Genomic DNA, 12,212 nt, shown 5'->3' with positions numbered 1-12,212 from the left:
GGCTGGTTTTAAGGCTCAGTTTCTGAATACAGGCTGTGTGCATTTCTCTGTGGACTGAGGCTTTGATACTTTCACAGTATTAATATAGAAGCTAGAGCTGATCTATAATCACACTACACATGGACACAGACCTTTACACTGGAGGAGCTGTAACTGCACAAACCTTCTGTACGTTGCTCTTTTTAACCTGATTTAGCTGATTAACCTGTTCATGAGTTCACACCAGTGAGATCTGATCATTAACTCAGTCCACCATGAGGCCAGCTGTCGTGTTTCTACAGTAAAATGAATTTGTATTAATTGTATTCCTGTATCCAAATAGAAAACTGAGGCCCTCCTCTTCCTCCTCTTCCTCCTGCATGTTTGACTGCTGCTGAACAAAACCATTGCTGGGCAATAACATCACAAGTGGAATTAATGTTGCAGTAATATAAAAACATGCAGGGCTCAGAGCAGTCGAGTGTGTGTGTGTGTGTGTGTGTGTGTGTGTGGTCCTGAATAAGTGAAGGAGCACATTTAAAGCGCTAAGAAGTTTCCAGTGGATGACTTGACTTTAAAAACTTTTTTTTTTCCCTGATCTGTCTCTTTGAATTAATGATCGTCTCTCTCCATTTAACTGTGCGCTCCTCACTGATGGTGCAGTGGTCACTTAGAGCCACAGCCTGAAAAACTAGTTGTATAAGTAAAAGTAGCAGCATCGCGTTAGAACAATTGTAACCAGTCAACTGCAAAGTTTTCATTGCTTCTTTCTGTTTCATAGAGATAGTTAAACTCTGGTAATTAGTCATGGAAGTTTGTTATTTATTATTCTGACATTTTATTGAGCACGCCATGAGCGGTTATACAGTATATCAGTTAATAATGTAAATAATGGTTCGTTGTAGCCGATAATCAATAGTTCCTTTCAGAGTGTCAACATATTGATTCATTAACAGCAGTGATTTAATGTCATTTAGCTGGTCCAGATGGTGATAAATCAAACTGTTTTATAAAATGTCAGAGGAGTCAGTTTCATAGGAACGGATCAAAATTCATGACTCATTCGTTCTGCTTATAAAACCTCATTTCTAAAGAGCAGCAGATTCAGACATCAGAGAGAAGAAAACTCTCCTCAACAGGGGAAATATAAAGTCATGAATTAATTATCTCACTATTAAGTATCCAAAACCAGAGGCAGTATACAGTATGTCCAGTATATTCAGTATATCCAAATAAAAATGGTTGGATCTCCACTGTGACATTCAAGTTTCCTAAATAAAGTTTCATTATAAAGCCACTGGGCAGAACATGCACAAACCTTTTTCTTTAATTTCTATGTTTCATGTCTCTAATAGCTGAAGTAATTATGACAGGAGCAAAGGAGAGAGTCAGGTGGATGTTTGGGTCGCCAGAACATCCGACCGCGGTTTCCTGTTTCCTAACGACGTTGTACCATGACCACGATCGTTCTCCACATTTTTCTTCTTCCTTTCTTTAATCCTCACCAAGTTTAGTTACTGCATTGACATTTAGACTCTATTACTCTCTCTGATTCTACTGCAGCACGAGAAACAGGCAGTAAGGGGCTGTATTCTATAAATTAAAAACCATCAATTAATTATTAAATTAATTGATAAAAAAAGCAAGACCTCAGCATTGTTAATGTTTTATTTAGATGTTCCAGTGGACAAAAAAAACCTGCCTCCTCCCCAAATATAAAGAAAAGTGTTGGTGCAACTTGTTTTAAGTATAAACATTAAACATTAAACATCTGCAGACCTAAAGTGACCTGCTGAACTGAGGTCTTCAATCTTTTAACAATAAGATTAAGATTATTACATAATCTATTCTCCATCGTTCTCTCACTGTGATGAACTTTGATCTTGTTTTATACAAACAAACTTGAACTTAAACGAACACGACACCGGTCTCAGATCAGTGGAGTTGAACTGGAGCGGTGATCGCGGTGAAATGTTTTTGTTGCGGTCAGAGCCGGGCCGAGGCGAGGGAGGTGTAATGACCGCGATGACCTTCGACCTGTCACGGCTCGGTCCCTCGTTTCTCCCTCAGCCCCCGAGGTGAAGCGCTCGGGGAATGAAGTCAGACATTATGAAGACAAATTCAATAAATTGTAGCTGGTGTTGAGCTGATAGTGTGTCCTGGTTGACTGGCTGCCTTTGTGATCATTGATTTACAATATCCAATGATAAAGAGGTTATTCTTTGGCTGTGCTGTTCCTGCTATCAGACATGATTGGTTCAATTATGAACATGAAAATGTACAGAAGGCCAGAGATGCCACAAAGCTCCGTCCTTTTTGATTGTGAGGTTCTCGTTTATCTAGACTCTTTCATTTTAACAACTTTTTTCTTGCCTTATAAAATTTTTGAAAGTTTCACCAGGTGCTACACGTCATTAATGTTAATGCTAATTATATATGTCACTCAATAAAGACTTCTGTACAGTTTAATAGAGGATAACAGCCCATTAAACGAAAAAAAAAACCCAAAAAACGGACCTTGAATTCTTCCATATTTTATAGATAAAACACTGTAAACCATAATAACTAAAAGAAAACTTCAACACATTTGTTTGAGTTGTTCTAGAGGTGATTTGAAGTTTCTATCTTTATCTGATCAGGAGTTGTGCTCATTCTCTGGAGCAGAATCTGCTGCGCCCGACTGGTCAGACCGGTTTCCTGTCTCTACAATAAACTCAGACCAACTTCTCTTCACTTTGAGATCAGAATAAAACATTACTGCTCCTGTTGAGTTTGAGTTTACAATCAGTATACAACTGACAGCCAAGCCTCTGAATCAGACACTCTGATTGGCTGTAACAGCGCCCAGATTCAGTTAGTTAAGACGCTCTAAAGACAACGTGATATTTGGGAGCGTTTGCTTCTGTTGGCTTCACCATTTACACTCTATTTACTTTATAACTAAGACATCATAATCTCTCAGATAAGATTCTGTTTCACTTCCTCTCCCGTTTTTTTCTCCGTATGACTGAGAAAATAAATCATTTCAGTTCCTCCCTTTCGTCACTTCTCATGACTTTGTGTTGTGATGTATATTCTGTGTATTTGAACCTTTCTGCTCATGAATATTCATTGCTGTTTGCAGCTTCGTCCTCTTTGTACTCTCTGTTATGTGACTCAGTGACGTCGTGTCATTCAGGATCAAAGCAGACGTGTCCGTCTCGTCTCCGTCCTCCCGGACGCTCAGCCGTCACTCACACGATTTAATCCTCCTCGTGTCTGTCAGAGGAGGCGGGCCGGACCCATTACAGCTCGTTGTGTTTCTCCTGAGGAGCCTGATCTCCCTCTGTGACTTGAGTGTGTGTGTGTGTGTGTGTGTGTGTGTGTGTGTAACTCAGTATTGGATTTATTTCATATTCGATTGGTGTCTGATCTCATTCTGATGAGCTTCTTTCCCAATTAGAGATCATTAAAACACACTCAGTTAATATGGGCACTGATTGAGACATAAACACACACACACACACACACACACACACATTCATGTTCCCATAATGCCTCATGTCCAAGTCTGTGCCATTTGTCTGGCTTGTAAACAGCTTTGTTAAAACAAATCTAATAATCGTGGTTAGCGGGTTAGCACAGGACGCTGCTCATGTTTTTAAAGTCCTCAGTGATGTGAGTAATAAAATACAAACACATGACACATTTAATAACCTACTCGCTGCAGGGAAATTTCATTTCCAGATCTTCCTAGGTGGATTAAATCAGGTTGGTCGTACAGTTCCAAAAAACTTCTCAGCCCAAAAGTCAGTGATTGATCGTGAAAACCCTCAATTATTAATCAATTCCAGGACCTGGAAGATGCTAAAATGATATATAGAACTGTAGTGTAAATATCCACTGATCTCATATAAAATAGTGATTAATGATGTGATAATTTATGTTACATGTTTTGGATCTGTCTTCTACAATCTGGGGAATAAATTGGAAAAATGGACGGATTATAAGGGAAAAGGGTAAAAGGCCCCCGACCCCCCCCCCCCCCCCCCCCCTGCACTGAACCCCCAGACTGAGACACAAAACAATGACAAGCGACACAACTGTCGTTTTCTGTCTTTTTATGGAGATGTTGCATTGCATTGTGGTTGTTTTGTGTCGTATAACTGAGCTCTGAGATGGTTAATTCAACTCTCTGTGTAAAGTAATTAACACAGAAAACCTCAGGCAAGGCAGCAACCAATGTTCCATCTCATTATCAATACATCAACATCACTTATTCTCTTCGTTCTGTGTGTGAAATGTCAGAAAAGAGTGAAAGATGCTCATTTAGTCCCTGAAGCTGAAGTCGACATATTTAAGTTATAAAGTGTTTTGACCACAAATAAAAAATACAAAGATGTTGAGTTCACTGTTGTAGAAAACTAGTAAACATTCTCATTTTAGAAGCTTAAAAAAACAACTTTAACAATTAATTATCAAAGTTGTTTTGATAACTTTCTGTCCACTGACTAATTGATTAATCAACTAATACTGTCAGCTGCAGAGCGCCGGTGGTCTCTGGCTGCCTGGGGAAATGGTTAAACTTTCATGTACACACACACAGTGATATTTGTTCCAGGGAAATAAATGTTTAAACTGTGTTTCAGCTTTCATTTACATACATGAGCCTGAGATGGAGACTTCAACATTTCTCCCCAGCTGCCACTGTAACTGCTGCACACACACTGACGGTGTGTGTGTGTGTGTGTGTGTGTGTGTGAGAGAGTGTGTGGAGCAGTTAAACACTGCAGTTAAAAATGTGATGAGGCTGCACTTTACTGTCAATTCTGCACCAGTGAAAGAAGGAGTTTTTTTAAATTTTTCATTTCGTACCACATTAGTGGCTCATCCTGCATTGAATTATATGATCCGTTATATTATTATTAACATAAAAGGAAACATTAAGGAAAGGCTTGGCAGGAGAGGAAGGTCTGACTGAGTCTGGCTCTGTCTCACAGCCACTGAACTTCTCTGAATCCACACACACACACACACACACACACACACACACACACACACACACACACACACACACAGAAAAGCATCAAAAACAAGCAGCCAACACATCTGTTGGTGTCAGTGGCTGCAGGCGTCACACACATGCTGTTTGTTTTCAGATGCAGGGTGAAAGGCGCGGACCTCTGAGGTGAGCTTTAGTCAGTAATCCTGTTTCTGACACGTCGCTGTGCATGTGAACTAATAACGTCATAAACCATCACATCAAAAAGACGTGAGGCCATTGATGCTTTATGAAAATTATACCCCCAAACATTTTCTTTATGTCAGACTCCATTTTGACGGAACTTGCAGCTGGTGATCTTTCAGCAGCAGCTCTTTAAATCTATTTACATTCTGTAATAACTTCCATAGACCAGACGGGATGTGGTGGACATCCAGCAGGACAAAGACAAAAGACTAGAGGTTAAATAGATGTGAGCAACAACCTCAGAGATTCACCTTTAAAATGCAAGGATGTCTCTTTGGACAGGATTGAAGTGTCAGAAGAAGCCAGAGCACCGAGCGGAGGATCCTGCTCTCAGACTACAGGGATGAGTCCATTAGATTGTTTTCATTGAAAGAGCTCAGGAACACACTCATCAGCTGTTATATCTACGTATGTTAATGTAAATGATGGTGTGTCTCTTACACAGGTCTGAACAGGAAGCCTAGGGTCAGGACAGAGGACATTTATTTCACCAATATCTCCGTCGGTCCGTCTGCGCCGCGGTCCAACAGAACACCAGCTCAGGCAGGTGGGTTGACTTTCTTCTTCCCTCCAGTTTTCTGTTGTTTTGACAGAAAAGATAAATGATGGTGCTTTTCTGTCAGAGCCAAACTGCAGCTACGCACTTACTCAGAAAATATATAGAGTCTGTTGCACACGTTCTCAACACACACTGAAGGTGACACTGCTGACGGAACGAGACGAGCTCAGGGACGCCTACATCACTCAGACAAGCTGACCGGACCGGTCCTTTCACTCCTGCTGCTGCTTGTGTCACCGCATCTGCCCCAACTTTTTATTTCATTAATGTCATTTAAAAGAAACGAGCCCGCAGGTCGTCTGTGCAGCCCCATAGTTACGTTTTGTTGCTAGGCGACATCTAGTGGTCGTGGTTAATTATGGCGGGAGCAAAGAGAAAAGTGTCGGTGACGTGGTGTAAAGAGAGATGAGTCCACGTCAGGAGGAGGAGGAGCTGTTGGTGGATGGACGGTGTTCAGTTCCCATGTGAAACCAGCAGTTTATGTTGATTCTATTCTCCACGACCGATCGACGAAGTTATCAACGCTGTTATTACTGTAACCATGACGACAAAGACTGTCTAATCTTAAGGAAGCGCTTATTTTAACCCGAGCCACTGTTGGTACACTCTGCATGTTTATTACTGTAACCATGACAACCAACGTCCGGCACGTCGTATCGGAGGGTTGGAACAAACGACCCGTGCGGTCGTGCAGGACGGAGGAGTTGTTGGATTTTGATGTCACGGGTTGAGGCGTGCTGTTTGAGCATGTGGAGATAGTTTCGTGTCGGAGATCTCCACAGCGCCACCATCTCTTAACACGTTAACGACGCATTCAAAGCCTTTGGTTATGTTTCGATTCATGCATCGTTCGTGTTATGACACTAAGGTCCTGTCACGTCCAATCACATTCATGCGCAGATGACACCTGTGCAGACCTCGGACCTGAACTGAGTTTGGGATGTTGGATGGCATGTTTTTAGCGTGTTGTTTATAGCGAGTCTGTACCATCTCCTCTCTTTTCCAACAGAAACAGTCCAGGCTCGTTTCTTTTCTTTTTTCACTCTGGTCTAAAAATAGGCGTCTTTTCTGGGAACGCCATGACGGCCAGTGATTGACATGTGTCGTCCTCTCCTCCTCAACACGTCTCGATTCCTCTCCTGCTTCTTATTAACACGCAAAACTTTTTAAACTTCCTCCTGGTTTGTGAGCAGAGTGTGTTTCCGTCGCCGTGACTCCTGTTACTCAGGTCAGAAGTTGTTGTAATTTGTTGTTTATTCACTGCCAAGCCGCGCTGTTCACACCGCTGCTTCAGCTTTGTTCCTGTCAGCATGACAAATCACTCAGCTGATTTCAGACCAGCATTCCTCCAGTGGGACACGAGTCATTTAGGTAACAAATTGGCCTGATTACTTTCCAGATTGCTGCTGAAGTAACTCTCCGTCACGCCGCGTCTGAGACGACGGCGTGAGCATTTTAATAACGCCACCTGAGCTTTGGAAAACTTCTCTGTTCCCGTTCATCACCGCTCTCCACCTGTTCTCAGTCGCTCATATTCCTTCTTTTCACCCCCCCATCACTTCTTCCTCACTTCCTCTTATCTGATGCACACACAGTGTTAAATATCTTCATCAGCTCCATCAGAATTATGATATTATTGTTGTGATGACATGAAACTTCTGCAGAAAATCAATGACAATAACAGTTTTGAAAATGGATTAATATCAATTAAAACACATTTTAAAACGGGGAATTATTAAGTTAAAACAGCAACAATATACTGTTTATTTTTTCAAAAGAGTGAAAGTTAAATAAACAGTAATGTGCTACTGTTACTGTATGTAAGCTAACGTTAAAGGAGCTATTTGTAAGTTTATCTATTGCTACATAGCTAACGTTAGCATTAGCAGCTGTTTACTTACCAGTCTAGAAGAAACGTTGTGAGTTCAGCATCACACTTCGTTCCTTTACTCACCAACATCTGTCTCCAGAGGTGGAAACAAACACCAAACTCTTGTCTGTTTCACATCTTCTGTTTAAGTTAACATGCTAACCAGCTAGCCCCCGGCTCGTTTGGTCACTTTGAGCTAGCGACTCACTAGTTTTTGGCGGTCAAAGGTCAAAGTTCAAGGTCACAGTGATCTCACGAATGCCATATTTCAGAAACGCCCAGAGGGAATTTCATCGCGTTTTTGGCCGTAACTCACAAAATCATTCATTAACTATGACACAGTTTAGTCTGTAAGGATTATATATAAAATATCCAAAAGGTCAAAGGTCAACTTCACTGTGACATCATAATGTGCTGCAATAACACACAATTCAACGCTGTAACTCTGTGACCGTATTTCCTGCAACTTGGCTGCTTGGTGGAGGAAACAACCACAAGGCGGTAACTCTACTTTTTAGTCAAGTTTTATTTGAATTTCTAATTTTTCTCTAAAAATATTCATGTCATTATTTTGGAAAAATCCTCATTTCACTTTCAGTGCCTGAAGCTTTTGCACAGAGCTGTGTTTATATGCAACAGAAACATTCATTTCTTAGGTTTTAAATGTCTAAATGTCTTTCCCGTGTGGACAGAGTATTGGCTGTCGTCCCGATGAACAGGTCAAAGGTCGTTGTCGATCAGTCATCGTCGTGGTTCTCGGCCCACGTCAGCCTGTTCTCAATGTGCCCACTGTTCCTCGGCCATCTTAGACTGTGTGTGGGACACAGACAAACAACAGCTGCTGCTCTGAGTCATATTCTGAGTGTCAGATATATTAACACTTATTTTCAGCATGTTCACATTTATTTAAGGATTTTATCTGAGCTGTCTAATTGGCTGTTTCTCTGTTTGCTCGTTAGCGGCGCCTGGCTCTCCGACGGCTCTTTGTGTTTGCTGTCAGCAGAACCGCGGGCTAATTCATCATTAACCTGCTGCACTGAGCTCAGGTCGGCAGGTTTCTCATCTGTGCTGCTCGGGGAAAATAAGAAACATCTCCTCATCAGAGAGGACAGTTTATCACGTTAATATTCAGAAAATCTGCAGTCTGTATTTTCTACTTCGTATAAATATTTCTAAATAATCAAACTGCTGTTAAGACGATAAAAAAGCTTTGTGATTAACACTCAGAAAGTCAAGGTCAGACACATGGAGTTTTTACAGTGTTGTTGGTGCGGAGCTTTTCAGAAATAAATAGACTCATAGAAAAGAAAAATAGTGTTCTTCAACGTTCGACCTGCTGTGCTCACTGGAGTCGTGTTTCAGGTGCGTTCACTGTCAGTTTGAACTCCAGATAGGTTTAGATCATCAAGATAAACTGTTAAAAACCTGACTGAACCCCTCCTGTCAAACCACACAGCCTTTAACCCATTAGGACCTTACCCCCCCCCCCCCCCCCCCCAAAGAAAAACAAAGAAAAACAAAACCTCAGCACTGTTTGAAAACAACCTCCTAAAACCTGAAAAACTTGACGTTCACTAAAACCTTTATTTCTCAGCCTGTGAAGCAGATAGAAGCATGAAATAAAAACCACCTGAGAGCTTAACCCCTTGACTTTTATTGTAGGGTTTAAGTTCTCAAAAGGTTTTTATGCTGCTTTAGAGCCTGAGAAAAGAAGGTTGCATCAGGTGAGACCTCTAGCAGGTGAGGATACTGGCTCGCACTTCCTCCTCCTCCTCCTCCTCCGTGTCTCTCACCCTGAGCTTTGACTAGCTCGTTAGCAGCAGGTTGAAGTTTCTGAAGTCGTTTTCATCCAGGTAGCTGATTAACGCTCAATTTTCTTTTGAGAGCAAAGATGCAGATGATTTCAGAGATGAAAATGGAAAAAGAATTTTGAATGTCACCCGAGCCATTTATGAGAAAATTGCACAAATGTTTACTTCATTATTATAGCGCCTCCTACGGGACAATTATTTTCCCTTTTTGTGCCTGAGTCGTTAGTGGAATGTGCAGCCGATCTGTCAAATGTCATGAGTTTTTCTCTAGTAGTTATCTAGCCTTCGCTGCTCGGACCCCTAAAGAAACACAATCTCACTAAATTGGGCAAAAACACTTAGTTTTAGTCAATAATCAAATATATCTCCATCATATCATGCAGGTAGACTCTTATTAGCAAGCAGCAGGTAAACAAAATATCAGGTGTGGAGACTACACAGATTAATAAACACATACTTCAGGCTAAATCCACACGGAGAAGCTGCTGCTGTGTCTCTGCCAAGCTCTGAAAAGATAAAAATTAAAGTTCACCGCACCGTCTCCAGCACCAGCTGCTGTTTGATCATCAGCTGATAGAGATTCAGTTTCATACCTGCTGCCTGATGAGCCGCCCGCTCTCCGTTAACCGGGTTTCCCTCGCAGCCCTCGCCGCTACATAACAAGCTGCAGCCGGCGGGCCAGATGGAGCTCAGCCAGACATTCATCACCAAGTTACCTTCCTGAAATTATTAAGGAAATAAAGTCATTAAGTCACAGTACGTTTAAAACACTGTGGGGAAATATCTAAAATAAATATCTAAAAATAAAGACTTTACAGTCATGGTAGCTAGCTGACCCTGATTTACATGTATCGGAGAAAACAAAGGCAGATGGTGGCTAACAGTAAATGAAAGAGTCCTAATCCAGATGTTGAGATGACTAAAGTCCTAATGGAGTCTGTAGTTAAAGTTTGCAGCTAGTTTGAGCGGGTGATTTGACAGGTGGGTCGGGCGGAGTCAGCAGTGAAGCGGGTGTCGTACCTGACCGTTGTGGTGACGAGGGAGCTGAGCCGGAAGACGAAGCTCTCGGTGTACCGGTCGATCTACATTCTGATCCTCACCTACAGCCACCAGGTCTGGGTAGTGACTGACAGATTGAGGATTGAGGGCGTCTGCACTCAGCCTCAGAGAGTTGTTGTGCCCCCCCCCCCCCCCCCCACTGGAGGTCCTTCAGGTAAGTCCATCTGTAGGAGGCAGCGGGAAAGACCCAGAGCACGCTGGAGAGATTATATATCTGGTCAGGGGGATGTCTGGGCGACCTGGCTTCGCCCGCTGCGACTGCGCCTCAACCCTGGATTAAGTGGATGGAAATGGATGCGTGGAGCAGTAACTGACTTTGTCGTTCAAGTCGTTTCCATCCACACTTTATGTCCTGTGAGATCCTGTGCTCGCACAGAGCAGTTTACTGTGTGAACTGGGCTTCACTTTGTTTTCAGTGCACACCACAGTTACAGGAAGTCATTAAAACTTCAGTTTGAATGTTGTCATGTGTAGTTATGATGACCAAGACATGAGTTAATCCTGTCTGCGTGTTATCTGTGTGTTTCCTTGTGGTGGTTGTAAATGTACAAATGTCAAATTAAACCACTTACACTGCGGCATTAATTAGATTTGTCCTGCGCTGCTGTGTCTGTGTCGGGCTGTTTACTGACCCCGCAGGGCCAGGCATTAACAGCCCCACGCTCCTTCATCACCCAGCGCACTTAAAGCTCAATTTGTTCTCATTATAATCAGCAGAAAACACTGTCAGAACTCATTTTGTGTGGAGAGAGTGCAGCCGTCGTTCCTTTGCTGACCTTGGTGTTTTCTGCGAGGTGGCGAGGCGATACCGCGAGTTAAAACTGCATCTTGAAACGTGACAAAGCCATCGAAAACCTGCAGTAGATACAGTACAGCGTGGCCCCCCCCGGGCAGCTGACACCAGCAGACAGGCGCTGGAGGAGAAACCAGTATCTCCTCGGCCGGCTCGCACAAACACACGTTCGTCTCGTCGGGCTCCTGTCTCAGCCTCTATCTGCACTGCTCAGCTGCAGCAACAGTCCAACCACGTTAGTGTGCTTTGTGGGACAGCCTGACTCATTCCTGTTTCTGGTGTATTCAGGTTCGGTGTGTCACACAGTGTCAGCAGCCCTGCAGCACACACACACACACACACACACACACACACACACACTAACACTTCCTGTGTGTTTCTGCCTCTGCGTGTTGCTCAGGAAGCGAAGCGCGGGCCGTGGCGTGCTGTAGATCTGCTTGTATTCTAAAAAAGAGCAAAATATTGGACCACAACAAGTCAGGACTGTTTACTCGTCCTGTCATCTCCAACACGGAGACGTAGGAGGCCGCTGAGAGGTTTCTTATTGAAGTGCTGCTCTTAACCCAGATACATCTCGACCGATTCTCATTTCACAAGCTGCTAACAGAGGAAAGGAGATAAAGAGAGGGGGTTTTATTCTGCTGTTCTTCAGGTTTTGGAAGTGTTTACTGAAGGTACGCTACGTATCTGACCTGTAAGTAACCTGTAAGTCTGGAAGGCACCAAAGTAATGAAGTCATTCTCCAGTGAATGGGAATCTGTGCAGCAAATATTATGGTAATTCAGTCTGTTGTGAAAACCATCATCGCTGAGTGAACATTCAGTCTGGAAATGATCCTGCATTAAAGAGGCTGTTTGTAAGTTTTGATATTGCCACATAGCTGCATGAACCGATTGATCAGCCGGGTCAATATA

The 12,212-nt window shown here is 42.7% G+C and overlaps 1 protein-coding gene across 2 annotated transcripts in view; it reads left to right on the top strand.

Annotated features, from left to right (window-relative positions):
• The window catches only part of large2 (LARGE xylosyl- and glucuronyltransferase 2), a 193,161-nt gene that overhangs the window by 36,513 nt on the left and 144,436 nt on the right, over positions 1 to 12,212 (top strand). For both annotated transcript variants that reach the window (XM_056404211.1, XM_056404376.1), the window contains one exon: positions 5,652 to 5,753. The gene's annotated coding sequence lies outside the window, so the exon portion shown is untranslated. The remainder of the gene's footprint in view (positions 1 to 5,651; positions 5,754 to 12,212) is intronic.

This window comes from Seriola aureovittata, chromosome 1, assembly GCF_021018895.1.
Source record: "Seriola aureovittata isolate HTS-2021-v1 ecotype China chromosome 1, ASM2101889v1, whole genome shotgun sequence".
Taxonomy (NCBI): Eukaryota; Metazoa; Chordata; class Actinopteri; order Carangiformes; family Carangidae; genus Seriola; species Seriola aureovittata.
The sequence above is the reverse complement of the archived record's forward strand: the minus strand, read 5'-3'. Positions and strand labels throughout refer to the sequence as shown.